Genomic DNA, 22,990 nt, shown 5'->3' with positions numbered 1-22,990 from the left:
GGCGACAGAAGCGCCACCGCATCACGCTTACGTCACAGATCGGTGTTGGTCTATTAAAGGCAAGAGAGAGTAGTACGCCTATTATTTTTGTTAAAGAAAGGAGAAAGGAAAGGTGGCGTGCCCGTCCGGGGCCCCGGACCGCGGAGCGGACTGAATATGCCGAGAGCCGTTTTCAGTCCGCGTGCACCGAGCGTCCGCCGCGGACCAAGATTGTTTTTGCTCTTCTTGCTTTATCGTCGCCACCTCCGCGTTGCTACGCCCGCGCTTTTCGTCTCGTATTCAGTTCGAGCGGGGCATGTTTCTTGTGCATGCGCTCCGTCATTCGCTCCGTGTTCGCAGCAGTGCATCGTTTTTTGTGTGTTAGTGCGCCCATGTTGAAACTCTCGGTAGAAAGGCATTCGGCAGCGCGCACGAACAGCGGGGGAGGAGGGTACACGTGGATAGTCAGCTGGCTTCGTATGAATGCTCGACGGCCGGATGGACACGCGGACGCTTGATCACGTGGCAGCAGATCCGTGGTGACGCGCGCGGACCGTCCGTGCTCCGGTCCTTTCTTCTGAACCCACCTTTACAGACGATTACGTAAGCCGTTCAGAAAGCTGCTCGTCTTCGCATCCCCGGTGCCGAACCAACAAGTGCGAGTTCAGTTGGTCACGCAAAAACCACTCTTTCAAGCCTTCTTGCTTCGAACCTCTCAAACGTGACACGTTGAAGCAACCGTAGCGCTTGAGCAAAACACAAAGAACACGAACACTGCAAACTTGCCGGCTCGATAAATGCCCGTCTGCTTTAAGCATTACCTGTCGACGGCACTTCGGAGGCACACACACTTCTGCTGAAGTTAAGCACGCGAAATGCAACACATTTCACGATGGTTCACAATCCATGAAGCACATTTACCAACCGTCGAAACGTGGTCCAACCTGTCGTAGCGCAAGCAGCCATGTTAGCGAGCGGAATGTAGCCTGGGTAACTACCGGCGACCGCCTGTCGGTGAAAAGGTGAGGGCATAAAGTAACACAGAAAGTTTGTTTCGGTTTCAGTTTCGTTACAAAAAAGAAAAGAAGCTTGAGTGTATTCTGAGTTTTAGTATTAATTCTTGTGCTGTATTTGATGTAAAGGCATATTGGCGACAGTATACACCAAAGAAATATCCAGGAAATTGCCAGATGGAGATAATGTAGAATAACGACCTGCTGCTTGCTTTACACTGAGTTTTAAAAGTTTACGTGTGAGTTCAGATGGCAGCATTAATACGATTGTCACTTTCCAGTGATAGTTCAGCGAAGCCGAACAAAGTGCGCATGAAATTTGTTGTAGAACTTCAGCAATTTCGAAAACGAGGCAACTGTCTCAAATTTGTGATCGACAGCATGACAAATGAAGCGGCAGAGTTGGAACCCGAGTTGGAAGTCCGTTGTCTATGGTGCGCAGCCGTGTCTCACTATGCGTGCCGATAATACGGTGCTGAACAAAGCTGCCTAGTAGGTGTGCTGACAAAGATTAGACGACACAGATAACTTTCTCTCTTTCTCCTTTCTAATTAGGGCTGCGTGTTTTAAAAGGGCTGTATTCGTTGTGGTGTAAGGAAATCAAATGCGGCCCTTTTAAAACATCTATGCAATGCGTAATTCGAAGAGGCGCTGTGCTAAGGTGCACAGGCTGGAAACTCTCTGCGTGTACGCACTCAATGTGCCGATTAGATGCAGACATTATCGGCGGCAAAAGTGTATTACCGAGAACTTCACAGAATGCCCTCACCCAGTGGAATTAAGGCAATATCAAACCATGTTTGGATGTGGGGGGCCCGGTACGCAGCATGCGCTTTGCAGCTGCAACAGCAAATGTACCAACACGTAATTATACATATCAGTCACCTGGCCTAATTTGAAGAGTATCTTTATTCATTGTGTCGTGTCACCCTCCATGCTTTGGCTCATTCTTTGTTCACTGTCGCCCAAATCTAAGAACCCGAAAATATCACATTTTCTGGAATGGACGCAACATCCTTCGAATATGATCTAATATTATTTCCCTTCTCCCTGAGAAATTTCCCACAGTGCGATCAATTTTATAATCAATACATTTCTTATGCACTCTGTAAACCAGTACCAATTGTATTTTCTACTGCAAGTGTCAATGTAAATGATATGTGCATGCTAATTGCAATGCATTTGAAAAAAACAAAAAGAAATTGAACGAAACACAACTTTGCTGAGAGAATAAATATCCAATTCAAACATTCAATATTTTCTCGGGTTCCCGTCGCTGTGTCAATTTTACTATTTTATTTTTTCGCGAAACATATTAACAATAACTCTTTGTGATGAGTACACCATTAGAATATATAGTGTGCTTGCAGCAAAGATTTGTTGCCGCGCCCTTTCTACGTCGTCGTTTGCACCCTTCTGGTAGATGCTCTCGTCTGCACCCTTAACGTAGGGTGCTTCGACGAAATAAGGTGGAAATTTGTGGCACACCCTTTGACGCATCCTTAAAGGTGAGATACTGCCATATAGGGCGCGTTATGGGGTGCAAATTCACAGCGCATCCTTTTCTTGCACCCTTAAGGGTGAGCAACTGTTTAATGTGCACGGACCACAGAGTGAAATGCCATCTCGTAGGGCTTAGACGAACTAAGAAACATTATCTGACTTCGCGGCGCGGCCTGCTGTGTCCCCACGCCTTGGTCCCCACCAATATATTTTGCACCATGTGCGGGATCATCGATGCATGAGGGTTATCAAACGAGTAGTTAGCAGTCATGTCTACTAGCCATCAAAGAGCGGGTTTCTGAGTGCCATTCATGTCACTTAGTTGCCAAAATCAGACTAGCTATGACACCTGTGCGGAAATGGAATAGACCTAAAAGAATTGATCTGGGCTCGAACTTGATTTTACTGGCCCGGTTGATGACAACTGCCCTACTGAAAAAGCTAAAGTTCTACGGGGCAATAACCTCACAAAATCTCATTTAATCGCATAGAGTCTCATAAGGTGCACATCATTATCATAAAATATCGTACATAATTTATGATAATGTACAAGAAACTGTGAGAACTTATGCAATTATATGCGACTTGTACGTGATTTCTTAGGTGAATTGAGTGAGATTGTGTGAGAAAATGTGAGGTTATTGCCCCTTACAGATTTTTCAGTAGGGTGCTATGCGCGTGTGGTTGAAGCAGCCACAAAATACCTCGAAGTTCGTCACGTACAAATATGAAACCCTGACGATGTCATCAAACAGTTGCGTTTCATTTCGCCACGTTGGGCAGTCCGTAGATGGTCGTCGGTGAGAATGGTACTTAATTTTTCTGACGAAGCAAAAGGTAGTATTGAAGCGGAACACCACGCGACACGTTGCAAGCGAACCGCATCACCCTGCGAGAAACAGACAGGCCGAGAGAAGGGTCAAGAGGACTAACGTGTGGACAGAAAAACTGCAAAATGAATGTATTGCTTGCCGTCTGGCAAAGTCTCCTTTAGCCGAACACTCAAGTGCTCATGCGACCGTTCAGCACACTGCTGGCAAGCTTACGTTTGAACAACACACAAAAAGAGCCTCAGATTTACTTAATCTCACAAATGCGCCGACTCTAATGAAAATGGAGTATACCACCCATCTGGAAGGGTAACCAACACTCGTCCGCAATATCGCCGGCTCTCTGAATTTGCTGGCTGCTAGCGTCACTAGTAACACTGATCATCGTTTATTTGAGGTCTCTGTGCTCAAAGGTGGTCCATTGCAAAGTAGACACGTGGACCACATGCGATGGCGTTAGACCTCAGAAATCTAAACCTTATTCTCACAACCGGCTTGCTACTGCTCCGTCGCCTTCGTTGCGCCGGCATTTGACAGAGCCGGATGTTAATGGGCCCCATACTCCTCGAAATTGGGAGCCCTGAGCTGTGGGACCTTTCGGGAGATTTCCATGGACCGGCAGTGATGGAGATGCCACTTACCAGTAAGCGCGAGTTAGCTTCTCTCACGTGACTCTACGTGGCGGCTAGCGTGCAGCCCGAGCAAGCGAATAGTTGGCGGAGCAGGATGCCACAAAAGAGTGCCTAGATTCCTCTCGCCCCCGCAGCCGTGATAGCGTATTTGCCCTCCCAAGCCAACTAAAGTCTCATGCCCAAGTATACAAGCGTTGTCATAAATCATTCTCTTTAATTTCATTTGTATCTTAGCCGCAGTTCAATATAACGTGGAAACATTGCATGCAGTTATGAATTCCACACATTATCTAGATGGTCAAAACCGTCAACCATATTGTCATGTTGTCTGTGACGATACTTTTCCGTGGGATCGCTAAAGACATGGGGTTAGTACAACCCAGGTTAGAGAGAACGCGGCGGCGGCATTCCCATTTAAACCCACTTCACTTCTTTGCTAGTCATGTTTGCAGACATGACTGTGCGTTGTGAAAATATCAGCAGTCTCTACATCACCTTTGGATGAAATTGAGCTCAATTTACGGCGCATCAATTTGGCAACGTTGGCAAAACGGGGATCATAGTAGCCGCTTGTGTCGTACTTCGCAATGCCATGCGTTGCGGTGCTGCACGTATAATGGTGCGGCAGCGCACTCCACTATTGCTAGTCAAATATTTCCTAGTTCGTTACATGTTTAGGCACTTGTGTGAGTTGGTCAAGGTTGGTAAATATGGCGGGCCAGTCATTAAGAGCGAGACTCAGAAATCTTTGCAGAAATACAGCCGCTAAGAAGCGCAGGTATGGAGTTATGTCCATTTGGCGTGGAAAAAGAAGCAGTACTCGCACATGAAAAGAAATGCTCGATTCCTTTCAGCGTCTGAAACTCGGTGGCTGAAACAGCGTTAGACAAGTGGCGCGGATCGACATGCGCGATGCGTGTGTATTGCACTTAAGGGGAAAAACAATTGATTGCGAGTCATGTGAAAGTGGACGGTTGTGGGGATAGTGTTCTGTTGCTTATGAGCGAAGGTAAGCTCGTTCTCTAAAACACCAGTGACTCTAACTAGCGCGAACGCTGGCTACTTTGGCTGTTTTGGTGGTTCGACGGGACGCCGGGAACGGATGGCTAAATTGCCGACGGCTCCGAAAACCAAGTTTCTCGCGCGTAATCGACTGACGCGCGTGCAAGAAATACTGTCAACCATGCACGAAACCCCGCGCAGTACATGCTGCGTGTAGTAAAACACGCTACGTACAGCAGAACTATCGCAGTATATACTTATCAGCCTTTATATCACTCGATTTTGCAATGGTAAACAAAAATGCAATGTTAAAATACTCTTCTGTTTTTATTGTTGTATATAGTTGACTTAAAGGGCGTAAAGTGAGAAAGTAAAATGAAAGTAATGAGTTACTTTTAATAACAACACCCACCAGTGAGTACATTCAACCATGGGAGTGCCGTGATGGCGCTACTCGAGTTTAGCCCAACCTTCTCGCCGCGTTTTACCTCCTTGGTTAAAGAACTCGAAATGGCTGCGCCAATAGATTGGCAGGCGGATGTGCTTACATGTAGTCTGCAGATTTCATTTGGTCTAGTTACATAGAATACTGAGCACAGGTGCTGAACGGTGAACACCTTAAGAAACTGACGTACAGCGCTAAACGTGCGAGCTTTACTTTACCACAAGTCTCAGGAGAGGTTGTAGTGCGTTGTGTTGAGTTGTGTTGTGGTGTGGTGTGCACTGCCACAATAGTCTACGCAGCCGAAGGAACCGTGATCCGCCCGGGAGATTTGACCGCTTCTTCGGCAAGTAGTATGAATAGCGGAGGCGCGAAGCGTGCATAACTGGGGACAGTAGAATCCATTAAATGTCTCCTTTGCTCTAGTGTCAGTTTAGTTAGTGTCGCGTAGCAATACTAGTAATCGCAGTCGGGCCTCACTCATTTGAAGGTTGGCGTGCTTAAGCGAAAGCTTGCATGCCCTACGTAAAAGCCGAATTGCTAGCCGTTTTTCACAGGTTAGCGCAGTTCTCCGGCAATGCTAAATGAATTTGATAGTGCCGCATTCAATTGACAGGATAGAATTTCACCAATTTTACTCATTTGTTTTGAGCTATTCCGAATTAGTAGCGGAAGAACGCGAAAAAATTACCAAGCGGCCGGCTTACGGCGCTTGTGTGTATCGCTTCTCGTGGTTTCCGTCGTGGAGCGTCTAGATGGACGCCCACGAACTGAAATTAAGATCCTAGGTCCCTGGCCACGGCGATTGTCTGCGGTGAAGGCCTCCCAGGCACTGCTCCGCGTTATGAAAAGCACAGGACTGATCGAAAGGCTATGATTTTTTATGTTGCGTGATATGACTGTGAAGTGATGTGATGTGACATGTCTGTGATGTAACTGTACTGTCATCACCCATCCCTCTCTCACCCACAACATTTATACCCATCTACCTCTCTCCCCTAGTCCAGGGTAGCAAACCAGTTCCTTTACCGGTTAACCTCCCTGCCTTTCCTCCTCATCTTCCTCCTCCTCCTCCTCCTCCTCCTCCTCCTCCTCCTCCTCCTCCTCCTTCTCCTCGTCGTGCTTTCCAACTCACTAAGACACTTGGCGACCGTTTTCGGCTGTAATTAGAGGGAGTAACATCACTAGAGTGCTGGCTTTGCGTTATAAGTTGACGTGCAAAACTACCGTTCTTACGCAAACATATTGCAATGATTGCAGCTACGAAGATTCGGAATTATACAATTTGATATTAAGTGCAGTCAATCTATTTTAGCAGTCTAAAATGAATTGCGCTCAACGTACGTCTAGACAAGCGCGGAAGTGTACCCATGCAGACAAAAACAGAGCCACATATACACCTGTGTGGCATGTTCGTGGGTAATCTTTATTAGGAATCCCCTTCGGGGACGATATCGGCTATGTTGTAGCGTATGGACTCGTGAACGCGCGAGCTAGAATATCGCAGTGAGCAGAACCGTGCTTATATGTACACGAGCGAAATGTAAACAAATGTAATGAAGTCCGAAACCATTGGTGTGAGAAATGGGCTTTCATCTGTGACGCGCATTTCGCTTCCACGGAAATATTGCTGTCTTGCATGACTTGTTCCACACTGTCGTAGATGTGGGTTGGTCACCGAAGAAAATTCCGGTAAACTTAACCGATTTACATGGCTACACAAATGAAGAAAATTGTACACAAATTCACACCGGTGACCGTTTCGTCCGGCGTCTTGCAAGCCACCGTCTGCGCCGACGGTTGGCTGTGTTCCGCTCTCTAGGCTTTCCTGTTTATTTTTTTCTTTTTGCCTCCTTCGTACTAGCGAGACGCCCAGCGTGCGTAGACTCTTGGAACTTGGCAGTCGCGGTGCCAATACGGTACGGCGGCAGTAACAGAAATCCTCGTCGCCTCATCGGCGTCCGCTCACGACCCCTAGTCGGCTCGGATATCTGGCCGGTCTGGCGTCCGCATCTGGTTAGGCCGCCAGCAAACATACGCACACAAACACACAATAACGAGCGGCCGCTCGGCCAGTGATCAGGGTGATGATAGCGCCGTGGTGCCGTCTCCTGACTCTCCTTTCAGTTCTGGCTTTTTTATTTTTTGTCCCCGACACATACTGTACACGGAAGAAAGCAAACTTTCCTATTTTCTAAGATTTTTACGCCAAAAATGTTCTTCGAGGTTGCCTATTTTTTAAAAGCCGCACTTTAACAGGTGCACTGCGAAATGAGGCACTTCAGGCGCCCGCCTACGGCGCTAAGATATTTCCGCCGAAGAGGGCGCTAATCGCTTGTTCTTGTTGGAATCCATATACTGGACATAAGCTGCACATCCAGAGCGGGCACTTTGTGTGCGCACATTCTGTACACTCACCGCGTACACACATTCCATACACACATTCCGTAAACGGCGACCACGAGAAAACGATTGCCGGGCTTTAGCATGCTACATTGCGCGTGATATTTGGTTTGCAACACGCAAGTAGCATGCTCACAGAAAACCTTTAAGATACGGTCTCCAAATGCGGCAGCCTCTATTTTTCCCAACCATGGCAATTCCTTTTAAATCTACCTTGGTAACCTCCTCAAAAGAACACTTGGATCATATCATGCTCTAATTGCTGATGATGCTGCACAACATGAGACAATAGCAGGGGTTGCTTGTCTCTTATTAGCTTTATTAGGCTTTTCTCTCAGCGTGTTCGACTATAGAACCATTTTTACTAGGGATTTTTGAGTATGGTACTAGCCACGCAGAATTAAATTCCTCCCAGGGCAACTGCTGTTATTTCTGTTTGGATATTTTGATTTCTGATATTCAGTAAGATTTTCGTCGCCAGTTCTTGGATCGGGTACCTTCTCACATCAATGAAATTAGTCCTTTGTGGGGGTAATGGCTGCATTGGAATATCAATTATAGAGTCGGACTTTCTCGCGTCGTGTACCCCTGGCCTATCCTGCCATTGTTATCTGCTTTCTCTTGGGTCCCCTTTCTAAGACATTTGGTTTCTTGTTGAAACACTCCAATTATCTTTTATTGCTTTTGAAGACTTACAACATGTACAGTATAAGCGGAATTGAGGCCACTGCCATTCACGCAAATGCGACGTGTTTTTGACATGTCTTGGGGGTAGGATTACTTCCCCTCATTATTTATTTGCACAAATCTGGGCGTTCTCCCTTACATTGTGCAATGAACCTAAAATAACGGGTTATTTTTATCCTCTCTTGTCACCGTTTCAACTAGCTAAGAAAACATGCTCTGAATATTTGCCTATTTCTAACTTTTTCCAATCTACTCTCATTTGCAGCCACTCACCTTGGCTTAAGAAATGGGGCAGTTAGCTTCGTTGTTCAGAAATAGGGAAATATTACTCCCTCTGTGAACGGTTCTCAGCTACATACATCCATCCATTCCACTGCTCTCATTCGTCTGCTTGGCTTTCCTTAATTATCCTGTTTGCTTTTCATCAGTAGGATTGCCTTGCCTCTCCAATTATACTAATTAATATTATTATTGCGAAGAATTTATGAACTTTTTGCTTTGAATCTCCAATCTCCTGGTGGGCAATGGCGATTCTTAAAAGGCGCAGCAACAGCAACATTGCCCTGCACTCTCGCCAATCTTCCACTGTGGGAATCTGCCATATTCAGAGGCGAGAAGAAGAAGAAATTGAGTGGTCTCGTGCTTTTGCCTCGTGCGCGCGCCAGTGCTTGCTGCGAGCGGCACGCGACTAGGAGGACGCAGCGAAGGTCGACATTAGTTTTCAAGGCTCCCGGCAATGTATCTGCGTGAGGTAAGTCCATGGCAGTGCTTTATGGCAAGCAGCAACTGCAGCCAGTGGTCTGTGCTCTAGCTTGTGCCGGCGGCGTGCCTTCGGCGCGTCTGCTTTGTCTTCTACAGCGAGACTATTGGTAGTTCCATCAGGCCGTGTGCAGCAAGCTCCATAGCCTTGGATGAGGACGTCCTAGCTCAGCATTTGGTTTGGCGTATCATGAGCGACTTCGTGCAGACTGAACTGCGTTTATGTCGCAACGACGAAGCCATGTATGGACTACAAGCGGCTGGTCACTCGAGGCTTTTCCGGAGTATTGCACTCCTCTCCCCAGAATCTTACGATACGTATACGCCGCCACAACCTAAGAAGGAAGCAGCACGAGCAAGAGCTTTTGTCGATTCTGGACCCCACCCGCGCCTGCGGTAACATTAGGAGAATCCAATGGTGCCCTGCGTAGCACCCTTCGCGACGTCATTATCATAAGGGATCAAATAAACCTGTACACTTTGCTCCTCCAGCTTAGGGGATATCGCGAATTGAAGATAAAAATGGAAGAAGGTATTTTTATACATAGTTTAAACAGTGGGAAGCGCACGTATGGAGGTTCTATAGCCCATAATATTTAGAATGCCGTAGTTTTGTGCAAATTAAGCTTAAATGCTAGTGTTGTTTATTAATGCAACATTGGTCTACGGCCACCGTATACTTTGAGCCCGACGGGAGGAGTGGAACAAAGGCCGCACTTGGAAAGTCTGTCCCCAGGTTTTACGTGCAGGCTAGTTCGTGTTCTCGCAGTTGTGTGGTATGTTTCATGGTCACAGTTGACCCGCAGGGGTCGTGCTGGAGAGCACTCCTTCATTTTTGTTTCTTTGCAGAAACTAAGTTTTCCTAACTGTCATACGTAACGGTACTGTCACTTAGGTGTACTTAACTTATGTGCGGAACTGCAGCACGGAATCTCCATTCAAACCATTTTCGTTACCCATCATGGCAGCTTTTAGTTCCCTGTTATAAACTGCAAATACCTTTAGTTTTTTTTTGTTTTTCTAAAGTGATATAGCTGTCATAAAGACATCTCGAACAGCAACTTTTATAATCAATTAACCAAAAAAAGTCATATTTGTGTTCTGTACCATTGTTTTCGCTTCCATTGTTTTTCTTTATGCAAATCCAGACCACCCGTCGCTGCTACCGTCGCCGTGACAGCGCTTGCACTGCAGGCAGGGGTTGAATCGCAGCATTCACCCAGCAGTAAGCAGCATCCCATGGCTTCATTGCCCGGATAAAGGTAATTCAACGTGAACGTGCACTTTCCAGGAGCATTAGATCATTAGTAGCTAATTCGCCCTGCTTTGCAGCTAGCTTTTGCGTCTTGCAGGAAGGTTAGGTTCCACCATTTACGAGGGACATCCTTCAGGCAGTACTGGATTTATTTTGTCGTAACCATGGCGTGTGATGGCGTGTGCAGGTGGCCATAGTGTCAGCGGAAAGATTCCAAGAGCACTGCTGTATTCGTCCTCATCCGCCACCAGATTTGGAAGGTACATTGGTTTAAAGCCTACCAAAGGAGCAGCGAGAGGAAAAGAGGTTCTGGACTGAGGACTCCAACTGCTACTCCGGCAACATTTGCAGGCGAGTAAGTCTTTAAGATTTACCCGGCCCTATAATCACGTCAGCGGTTCCCGGCGTAATTTTCTTCAGCGCCTACAGCATGTATGCAGGTCTTATCAGCGGTTTTATGGGAATTCTCTGCAAATGTTAATGTTCGCTGTATTGACAGCGTTGGGCTCTGGCCGTCATGCAGCTGCCATGCACACGGCATTGAGGAGAGTGGTCCGGTAATCTAAAATGTTTTCTAGGAATGCTAACAATGATGCAGGATCAATGATATCGGTATTTGTGGTCTGTGAACCCACGGTCAAGTTTCGCCTACGAGGTGTCGTGCTAGAGAAACAAGGAGCTGAGAATCGGATTTTCTTTTCTCCTTGGTGCGACCTCTCAGCTATCTTAATCATTAACCTTCTCGCTACTGTCTTTAAGTGTACTTAACCTCCAATACGAATCACATGCCACTCTTAATCGACCCGCTAGAAGATTTATTGCAGCGCATGCTAGTCTTTGACTGCCAATAATAGCCTCCGAAACGGATTCCTTTAAAGCGACGTAGCTGTCATGGCTTTTTGGAGCAGCAAACCTATCCAAACTTGTATTTGTCACAATCGCCTGGGCATCTTTACCACTTTTCGTGTGCCTCAGGCAGTGATAGGCATGCTGGCGGCGACAAGTGTAATTGTGTTCGCCTAAGCCGCAGCAGCTACTCCTGTTTTAAAGGTCGGCAGGAAAACTTAAAATTACTGGTGCTTACTGGGACGCATGGACGTTTCGGGATGACTAAACACTGCTTACTATGCTAACTTGTAGTGTGTGCGCGGCACATTTTTATGTTGAATCGCTTGGTAAGGCAACGTATTGTTTGTATTGAGCCAAACGGGTTTCTTTCAGATTATTACGCAACCACCGTCCAGCTTTTTCTTATTACCTTGCCGAAACCGCGGCCGTGGAGTGTTACCGAGCGACGACGCTCAAAGGACATTTCCCAGTAGGGCAATCTTCTTGTCGGTGACACGCAAAGTTCATTTGAAGGAAAGGCTTACGGAGAATCCCTGGCATATTTGCTGCCGAGATTCGTTCATGATAGCAGGGTGAGCTTATTCTTCAAGCAGTAGATGAATGCAGGGCTCGTTGAGCCTTATATTCTACAGAGACACATGAGTCCTCTGTGGACACACTGTAACGTTCCCTTATTGCAACCGACACGAGAAGAGTGATTTTAAGCATTGGATATGTTATTTCAATTTCAAATGGTGAGCCCCTGAATTATTGCAAGAAGTAAACGCTTGCATTCACTTCACATCAGAATCCGCCGCCTCGCTTTGTTCGACACCGGCTGCTTTTCCAAAAGACGCCTCTGCCGCTTCAAGGTCACGGGTTAGCTGCGATTCCAGATTTGATTATGCTTTATGAGAAGCATGACGTTTCATGCCATAGGAAGCGCTTTTCTGGAAGTAATAGGAAAGATGTACTCGGTACAGCACGAAGACTGCTGGTGGCGGCGACCACTGTGGAGTGCACGTCTACGAGAACCAGTTATTTGCAATGGGAATTTTGACCTTTGTGAGTATGGCGAATTTTTGGGGGGAGTGGAGGAGGGCGTCGTTTAGTGGTTAGTTTAACGGAGGGGGTGCAGGGAGGGAAAGGCAGCTATAGTCGGATACAATTGAAGAAAGAAGCCGAAATACGCGTCTGCCATTCACGGTAATGGATCAACTGCGGCCTCATGAGAGCCAGCCGATTTCATTAGTAGATATGGCTTCCTTTCAGCGGTAGGCACCGCAGCATTATTAAGATGTTTCCGACCATACTGAAGCACTGTTCTGAGAATTCTTGTGAATTGCACATTTATCGCCGGTTTTCTTCGAAAATTGTTGGTTGAGATGAGCTGCTGCCCCCTGCTTTCAGTCCCCTGCTGGACTAGTGTCGCACTTTCAAACAAAATTTCTCGCTTGAGTGCAGTGGTGACAAAACTTCAGAGTCGCTCAGAAGATTTTATGCAATAGCGCCGGCATTAAGCCTCCTTATATTTATCTCCCTTTGCGGCAGCCAGTAGCAGCCCCGTACTACTTTGGACGTTTTCGATGGAAGCCGCCGACCCCGATAATACAGGACAGGACAACGAAGCTGGCCCCGGTGGAAATGGCGGAGAACCCGAGCAGCGGTAAGACATTCTGTAGGTTTTGTCCGCCAGTGTTTTGGATGATTTCATGTTGCATACAGCATAACTATCTCCTTTGACGTGATTGCAGATTTTAATATAAAGCGAACCTCTGGGGCCTTGCTATGTTGGCATGTGTTTCAGTTATAGTTATTGCCCATACGACACATGCTCGTTGACTAAGACAGATAGGCTTCCCTCCATCCCGCAAATAAATATCCTAATAAATCATCAGAGGGCCCCATGGCATCTCCCCAGACCGCATATGTACTATAACGGGATTCAGGCGTAACGTGGTATTTTCGCTTTTCTCCGGTCAGTTGCAGGGACTAACAGGGCGCCGGCACTGTGCCCGCCGTATGGGTTAGTGTTCGGGAAACTCCAAACACGTGGAGGCACGATCCCCTTCAGGCTCATTTTTGTTTTAAACAGATGACGCAGCCGTGGGTCGGCACCCCATTGCACGTCATATTAACGGCCCTTAAGAGGTAGAAGTTGCTGTGGAGCTCAGCACTTGTTCAATTAGCTCTTCACCTCGCACCATCTGAGTAAGACAGTTACTGCGCCCCTCCATTCCTTGTCTTTGCTTCACAAACCAACGATGTGTATGCGCCCATCCGCTCTGAAGGAACATTTCTGCCCTCGCCTGCTTCACTGGAAGCGCGCCCTTACACTGGAACTTAGCAGAGATATGCTGATTCTTGCATTACACCGCGCCTGGTGCAGAAGCTGATTTTGTATTATTGGATCAGCCTTTACAGGTTGCTGCTTTTACACGTAGAAAAAAGTATGTGGGAAAAGGTATAATTGTGAGAAAAAAAAGGTCTAAACAATGTTACTAACAAACGTAGTAGGGTATATATAGTCTTGGCAAAAGTGTAGAGCCCACGGGGTCTGCTTTTGAGCCGTGTAGTGGCGCTGATTAAGAATTAGGAGATCCTTCCCATTGGAGAGGGTAGGGCGAAAAATCTTCTTACTATCTAGAGGATTGGAACTCTGCAAATCCGTTACAAGCCGCACGAATAGGCTCAGAAGTAGATCCCCTAGAATCTACTTTTCTGCCAGTGACTCTACTTACACTTTTACCATTTATTACAAACGAGGTTGATATCGCAAGTGGTTAAGGATGTTAGTGCTTGTCAAACCTTTTTACAAGCCTTATAAGTCTTTTTTGCTTTTTATAAGTTGACCCTAGCGGGAATTACATTCTGCAATGTTTCCATCCGGAGAGTTAACAATTAAACAGGTACTTCGCGCTTACAATTGCCGCTGTCATTCTCGAAGGCTCTCCCTAGGAACACCACAGACACCTAGACAAGATGTTTTTGTCGGCCAGGTCTACTACAATTTTTCGTATCTCCCGAAGTGGAGCGGGTAGCACGGGCTTAGCTGGGATATACGAGTTTAACAAGAGCCCTGCTAAACGAAATCAGAACTGTGGGAACCAACGGAAGAGCGCGGCTTTCAATGTTGACCTGGCTACTCCTCGTTTTAGGGCTAACGCCTCAACTTTGCGATAGGAAGAAGCCGCCGTGACAGCTGACTGCCTATTTTAGCATTTTCTTCACGTCACTGACAGCCAGGCCCCCACGCTCGATGTTTTCGCTTTAGTAGATTGTCGTTGCTTTTCTTTTTATGCTCCTCCGCTTACATTTAGGCATTGGGGGAAGCCATCCTCAAAGTCGACTGTCACAGCACTCTGGCGAAGCCTCGGCTATCCAGCACGTTTGAGTGTATTAGAGAAAAGGAATGGCATGATCGGGATTTTTATTAATTTCGGAGGCACATGATTTGCCAATAACAACGCATCAATTTTAACTCAGACAAAGCTTTGCAAAGGGTGACCTAGCTTGGTCCTAATGAGACAAAGCAGAACGCTGGGTTTAAATATTAGGTCGAAGAAATGTAACTTCAATTTCTACAATATCGGATCGGAGCGTAACTTTACACTACGCAGTGAAGCACTGGTAGCGGTAAAGGAATAGATATAGTTAGTACACGTAGTGACCGACAATCTGGACCACGTGAATGCAATAACAATTGGTAACTTACAATGGAATGGGGTGGACTTGGCAGACACACGCAGGGGATGAAAACCAGTTTGTCTCTGTTCCCCAAGAGTAAACTATATAACAACAGTATCCTATATTAGTACTACACTATGGCGCAAATGGGAGACTAACGGAAAGGGTTGGACTTGAAGTGAGGACAGCGCATAAATGTAATCAAAGGAAGTAATAGGTGAAAGAGATACAGGTGAAAACCGTTAAAGTCAAAGAAAGATCTCGAGTCGGTAGCATCTAAACAGAAATCCGGAAGTGCCCTACTGAAAAACCAAAAGTTCTACGGGGAAATAACCTCATAAAATCTCATCTAATCGCATAGACCATCACACGGTGCACATCATTATCATAAATTATCGTTCATGATAATGTACAAGAAACTATGAGACCTTATGCAATTATATGAGACTTGTATGGAATTTCTTATGTGAATTCAGTGAGATTGTGTGAGAATATGTGAGGTTATTGCCTTATACAATTTTTTCAGTAGGCTGGCCATGGACCATCCATAAAAAATCATAGAGGTCTCCATGGTCATGGCCATGGAGAAGCTAAGTAATGTGAAAGCGAAATAACCGTTTGAGAGCAACCAAGTAGATTCTAACAGGATCACACTTAACAGGGGGTGGCAGAGTTTGACGGAGAATGGGAAGTTTTCATGGGTGGAGTTTGTTGCAGCTGACATAGTCAACTGGAAGGAGCGACCGTTCTCCTGCAGTGTGGGAAGGTAAGCTGACGATGATGGGAAACGTAGTCTTGGTAAAAAGTCCTGAAGCCAATGGATTTTCGTCTTAGCCGTAAAATGGAAACGTCATTTAATCATTAAAGCTCAAACGTCCTTTAGAATGCTCCGAGATGATTTATTATCACTGCAAGAAACTGTCTCATAGCATTTCCCGGGCTTTTATTCTTTATTGGCACCGTGGCGGCTTCATTTCGAGACCGAGAGAAAAAACGTTCAGCCTTGTGGCTTTTGACCAAGACTACACATAGCCGGGGAAGCAATAGTGTTTTGGTGTCAAAAAAGCCATAATGAACATTGTGTAACATTTTCTTTTTCGGAGCGCATTAAATGTGATCAAACGATCACAAGCCGCGCTGTAAATTTAGTTTACTGTGGCATTTTTCCAACGACCGCTCAAAAGGACACACATAAGCTGGTGAGGGCTAACTGCCGCCAGCATGTACGGTGCATTTTTTTTTTGTTGTTGACATGCGTGCCAATTCGAGCTTACCTTAGAGGAGCATTCAATTCGTGCACTTTTTACTTCCGGAGTCTTGTGTTGTGACTGTCATAATAGAAAAGTTTTTTTTCATTGTTTTCGCATTTCAGGGCTGAAGAGGACGTGACAGTGTGGCGCCTCGCAAACTTCGAGAAGGGAAAACTTCTAGGAAGTGGAGGATTTGGAGAAGTTTACTTAGCTAGGGAGAGAAACACCGGCTACCTGGTAGCCCTGAAGGTCGGTACTGAGAAAGCATACGATCAGTATATGAAATTGGTGTTTCGAACATTGCGCTTTTGTAGAGCGCATTTTATTCGCACAACAAGTCATTGCATCCGCATGGTTCAATTATGCGTTCTTAGATGCCCTTACATGCGGCATCAGCGGCTGCTCGGTGGCCTCATTTATGCGGAGTAAACTTTCTATGTTGCAGAACAGTATTTAAAAAGACAGCGATAGGTTTGGCGGCTTGTACAGACTGGTTGTGCAGCAAGGTGGTATGAACTGCGAAATGCAGTATAATGAATGGACGCTTAACAATCTACAATTAACGAACGATTGCTGTATTTTATGCGAAGGTTTAAATATAATTGTTTCAGAGAACAAAACAGACAATCGTAATACTGCATCACGGATATAACATCGTTTTGTTGTTGAATCCGCATGTACAACTACGACGTTTCCCTAACGGATTCTAAAATAAAAATCTAAGCGCTATACAAAATCACGCGGTATATGCTCTCATGCACACGACAGCCAGCATATGGTTTCAGAGCACCGGAATTCACTGGTTCTTAAAAATAACGGCAAAGGCTGGCCTACCTTGAACTGCGGTGAACTCATCAGCTGCCCGAGCAGGCCGATGGTCGCTCCCGCGGAGGGAGGTTAAGTGAAACAGGCCGAGAGAATGATTTGGGCCCCATTTCTTTGTTCGTGCTGCTTGTTTAGTGAATTGTGTGGATTGATTCTAAATAACGCTGAGTTAGAGCAAAACTCGCCCGAAATTAACGACGATGCCGGATAGTTTTATTGCACGATCTTGTATAGCCGTTATTCCGAGCGGGCTGTGAAGTGGACATTTCTTAGTCAGACCTCAACATGTCGACCCGTGCCCTGCCTCTAGTGTCATGAGGGGACTCATACGATCACTGTCTCCACGCAGCATGTCAGCGCTTTCTTATGATTGAGCTCTTCAGTTTGAACTGCGGTTGATTCGGACAAATCTTTGAGCTTTCTTTAGTTCAACCTACCAGCACTAGACTGTATTTTACGGAATAATGTTGCTCTTCGGTGTTCTATTTTTTGGCACAAATGGGCCTTCGTGACCGGAAATTTCGATTCATGATCAATCACAGCTGCTTCATCTGCAGAGAATGAGTGCACAAAGAATGCTTTGAGGTTATGTTTTTTTTTTTATCAACAAGAATTCTAGAGGGCACTTTGGTCTACTAAAGTGCGATGAGGCGAAAGTCCTGATAGCGTGGTGGATCGTAGTCCTCCACTACGGCACCTCTATCTCTCCCTCTTCTTTCACTCCCACTTCCTCCCATTCTTTACAGCGTGGTACGTGTGGCCGCTGAGAATTTTGACAGATACTGGGCCTTTTCTATCCGTAAAATCAATTTCAAATGCCGCTGATGCCTGCTGTACTAACGCCTCCTGGACATCTGGGTCTGTTTGTTGTGTCGTGCGATGTTCGAAGAAGCGGCAAATGAAAGGCGCCGCACGGACGCCTGGACCGGACGCCCGGCGGGGTCAGCTTCGTACGTGGATGAATCGCCTGGTGACGTCATGACCTGTCGTGACGGTACATCGCGCGCCCCTTGCCGAACACAACCAGCATTTCATTGAACGCAGCAAAGTTCACCGGCGTTTTATAATTCGTTTACAGTAAAGGGAAGGCGCAGTATCTGTCACTCGCGAAATCCCGCTATCATCCTCACAGTAGACAAGGAAAATTATGAAAAGCGTTTTACGATCCGAGGCGTGGCGCAGTGGTGAAGCGCTCGGCTGTAGAGGCAAGGAAGGGAGGTTCGATTCCGGGTTGAGACAAGATTTACTAATTTATTTTTAACTGTCACTCTCGAATCCGTGACACCTCTGCTGACAGCTTTGTGTCGACAACGTTTAGACATTAAAGGCTTTCACATTAAAATAGACCTACACACTCTGCTCAACCAGAACATGTGGCGTTTGCATCATCATATCTCGCTTCGCGGTAGGCAGCTCGCGAGCGTTCTTTGTAAAGACAAGTAATCTCCTGTCTTTGCAGCGCCACATATCTCTATTGCCCTATATATATAAATTCAAGCGCTTGATGTTAGTCGTCACCAAATTAAAAACAGCAATGCAGTTTTGAGGAAGGGCAACCATACAATCAGACTTGCAGCTTGCCACAAGGATTCAGATTACAGCGGGAATATGATAGCCCTGGTAGGTAATAATCTTGGTACAGCACTGGACACATCGTCTGCTTTTAGGGTTGAGGGCTTACCGTACAGCAGCTGTTTAAAATTTTTATTAGGGCCCAGAGACGTCCGAGAGTTTTTCTACGAAAACGCCAGATGCAGTCACGCCAAATGTTCTTGTACGTGTCTGTAAGATTCCGTCAGAACGTGAAAGCACTCCAAACAATGCTATACGAACTAGCCTTTGGCGGAGTTTGCAAATTGAATGGAAAAGAGTACATGTCTGGAGGCTCAATGCACGTGTATCCAAGCGTCTTAAGCCATGTGACACGCTTAGAGACGTAATTACCTGCGACTCTGTTAGAACATTTCTCGTCTGCTACCTTGCTTGACGTCCAATCAGCGGCAGCCATTAGACGGTAGGCTTCCTTGCGAGTGCGCTTCATAATTGGAGTAGTTCAATCTGACCAACGAATGATATAAGACGATGTACGAAGCCAATATAATATTGGTGCAAGCAAAGAAACGTATATCAAATTATACTGAAAAATAAATTGCTTAAAGCTAGATACGACGCTTTCCGTATTCCACTATTTATGGAGACGACAGATGTTACAAAGAAACTCCAGAGCGTGAAAGCTCACAACAGAGAAGATAAAATACACAGAGAAATCAAAAGTAATTAATAAGCGTAAAATTTTCGACGTAAGCAAGTATAGGACTGAGAGAACTGAGCATCCTAGAAGCAACGGCGGTAGCCTAAAACAGGTGAAGAGGAAAGTACGCATGAGCAAAAATCAGCTGTAGCGGACATTGTCTTTGGCAACATTGATAAGGTAGTCAAAGTAGGCGAGGAGTTCTCCCAGTTCTATACAGGAAATAACTTCATCAGGATGATAACATGAGTAGGGATAGTACACAGGGATCAGTTGTTCCTTGGAATAATTATGTTGGGATGACGAAGTAACGGAATTTGTGAAAGACAGTGAAGAGATAATTCTGACCCATCTGACCATCCTTTATGCGCAATGCTTTATGATATCGAGATACCGGAATGTTAGAAGAATGCTACCATCATCTTAATCGAACGATCGATCAAATAGAGACTATCAAACAGGTGACAGAAAAAAGACTCTCTGAATATATACGGCGCCTTACATAGCATTCATAGATTACGAGAAAGCATTTAACTTCTTCAAAAGTGCATCAGTAACGCAGGAGTAACGAATTGAAGGTGCAGATGAGCCATATGAGAACATACGGGAAAGTAGTGGATGCACAGCGACCGTTGTCATTCACACTCAAAGAAATAAAATACTTATAAGGAAGGGGGTTAGGTAAGGAGATTTCAGTACTTTTCACCACTTGCTTAGAGGAACTATTCAGAGAGCCCTACTGATAACAGTTAGGGATGATGTTTGATGGAGAGTGCCTCAGTAATATGCGATTTGCTGATCACATCATGTTGCTAAACAATTCAGAGGAAGAATTGTGAAGTGTGAATGATCACTTATGCACGAAAAGCAGAATGTTGGGCCTAATGATTAACATGGAGAAGACTACAGTAGTGTTTAACAACCTCCAAAAGAACAGTTTAGAATGGGTGTTGAGATCCTGCAATCGGTAAAAGAATTCGCGTACTTAGGGTAGGCAGTAGCCTTAGTTACGGAAAATAATTAGGAGAATAAGACTGAGATGGGGCGCATTTGGCAAATATTCTAAGATTATAAATGCCAGCTTACCAGTATCATTGAAGACGCAGGTAAATAACAGCTGTATCGCGCCGGTGGTCACTAAAGGGGCAACAAGGTAGAGGCTAACGAAAAGTGTTGAACTTAAAATGAGGGCAACGCAGAGACCTACGGAACGGACATTGTGGTTGTCACGCTAAGAGTCCAAACGCGTGCAGAGTGTGTCACTGAACAAATGCAGGTTACTAATGGTGTCTTCAGCTGACGGCACTCGTGGAGCACTGCTGTAGAGCCTGACAAACCAACACCGCCACAATCGCAACATTTTGCAGCATTCACCGGCGTCTATGGTCAGCACTAGCTCAACACACCGTTTGTAGGAACGTAGCATAGCCTCCGAGATAGTTAAGGGTCTTGGAGGCTATGCAGGAGTTCACACAAAACTCCACGAGTGCCGTCAGCCGAAGATACCATAACATTTTTTTCAGAATTAAAGGAAGTGGCCACGGGTAGGAGATGTCCTTGAGGAGGCAAGATAGGAGGGGGCGGCGCGCGCGGAAAGTTAGGTGGGCTGATGAGATTAGGGAGTCTACGAGGATCATGTAGGTGCGGCTAGCGCAGGGCTGGGTTAATTGGATGGATAAGGGAGACGAATTTTCCCCGCTGAGATATATCCAGGCTGATGATAATGAATTACCAAAGCGAGGTTGCTTTTTTGATAGCTAGGACAACACCTAATACTTTTTTTTGCTTCCAATGCCAAGGGCATTACAGAGGAAAGAAAGGCCACTGAAGTTATTGAGCTGCGCCACGCAGTAACACCTCCGCAATGGAGGAAAGAAGCGCAAAGCCGCTGCCTTGGGCATATCATGTTTTTATTGCGAAAACATTTCCTCAGCGGGTAAATCGCGAACCCAGGAGCTCTGTGTGAAGCCCCTACTTTTAGTCTTACCGGAATAAATATACGTCGCATTAGATTCGAAAAAAAAACTGCTTGTGGGGAAGTAATTGCAGAACCTTATAGCTATTGCAGCAGCCAATCATCCCACGTATTTAACAGCCACTCTGCCTTAGTGTGCATTGCATGCCGTCATCTTCATCAACTTCCATCCATGCGCATTCGATCGTCACCACCGAGATATGGACAAATAGCGCATTCCAGCTGCCTACTTCACAACTACAGATGGGCAATAAAGAGTCGGCCAATGAAGCTGCGTGCGCAGATCCGATTCGTGGAACGTGGTGTCTCCTCGCCACTGTACTCACTCCAGTGCACGCACAATTGTTTGCTGATCTGCTATCTCCCATCTCGTATTCGTGAAATTATCTGCTGGAAAAGAAGGTGATGCACCCGCCTTGTTGAATTCTCGGTGGTGACGATTACGTTCAAACACGCATCGCTATCGCATTGGTCTCCTAAGGTGCGTATAGCAGTCGCAGAATTTCATGGTCCGCTGCCACTCACGTTTACTGCCACCTCCGATTCCGCCGATCGTTGCTTGAAGCTTTATTTTGTAACCCTATGGCATTGAGCTGAAAGCAAAGTGAAACATGACATTTGGCCGATTTGCTAAATCAGCCGAAATTTTTTTTTAGTCGAGTGTGTTAACAACGGCCTACCTGTCCCATGTACAGTCTTTCTTTAAGTGTAAAGCTCAGAGTGCCCGCTTCTGAGCCACTTCGTGCGGCTTGTAATGCATTGCCAGTGTTCCGAATTTCTCGATGTAAATAGATCTTTTTGTTCGACCCTGTCCAATGGGAACGGCATCCACTTATGCTAAATCAGCGTCACTACACGGCTCAGAAACCGTCTTTCTGGGCTCCACACGTTTGACCAAAGCTGTACATATTCCAGCCCGACAACAATATCATATGCAAGATAACCAAATGACGGCACATGATGTGCGAATGTTTCATAGAACAAATGTCTGGGTTGCATACGCCCCCAGCTTTCTTCTCTTTTTATTTACCGAGCACACGTTCGTGAATTCGCCGAGAGAGAAAAAATCATGCGACATCTCTGCCAGTCTCCCCGGGGCCGTGCAATATGCGACGAATGTACAGAATGACTGCATGCTTATGTGACTTGTGGTTGGCGAAGAGTACTGACATATTTGAGTAACTGATTGGCGGATTCAGGAATAAAATGTATACATCATACTCAGCAGAGCGCTGCCAAGTACTTACCCGTTATAGATACTTTCAACGTTGTGGTAATAGAATCCAATCTGGTATTATGCAACACGAAACAATTTAATTCTTTACCACTTTTATGCGCGAACCGGAGAGATTAGAGAAAATTTATGTAGTCAGAAAAACTCGGATCACGGATATTCAGTCACCGTCTAGATGCGCATGTGAGATGGCAAGTACAACTTTACTATCAAAGCATCGCCGTTTTGTAGACTACAATCCCATTGTCCAATAGGGAACAGTACTACTTAGATAACATTTAACCTTTATGCCATACGTTATGGAGTTCGACAATCAGGCAGAAATAATGTCTGCCTGATGAAATATTTGTATTCGCGGCGAGCGCTTCTATTTGTAACTTTGGTTACCGTTTTTCATTACTGTGCGCTGGTTACTAATTATGAAAATAACAAAAA

The 22,990-nt window shown here is 45.8% G+C and overlaps 1 pseudogene; it reads left to right on the top strand.

The window, feature by feature from the left end:
• Positions 1-9,227: 9,227 nt before the first annotated feature.
• The window catches only part of LOC146184897 (aurora kinase C-like), a 36,754-nt pseudogene continuing 22,991 nt past the window's right edge, over positions 9,228-22,990 (top strand).

This window comes from Amblyomma maculatum, chromosome 7 (assembly GCF_055883805.1).
Source record: "Amblyomma maculatum isolate TAMU_Amacu chromosome 7, ASM5588380v1, whole genome shotgun sequence".
Classification (NCBI taxonomy): Eukaryota; Metazoa; Arthropoda; class Arachnida; order Ixodida; family Ixodidae; genus Amblyomma; species Amblyomma maculatum.
This window is presented reverse-complemented; position numbering and strand designations above follow the sequence as displayed.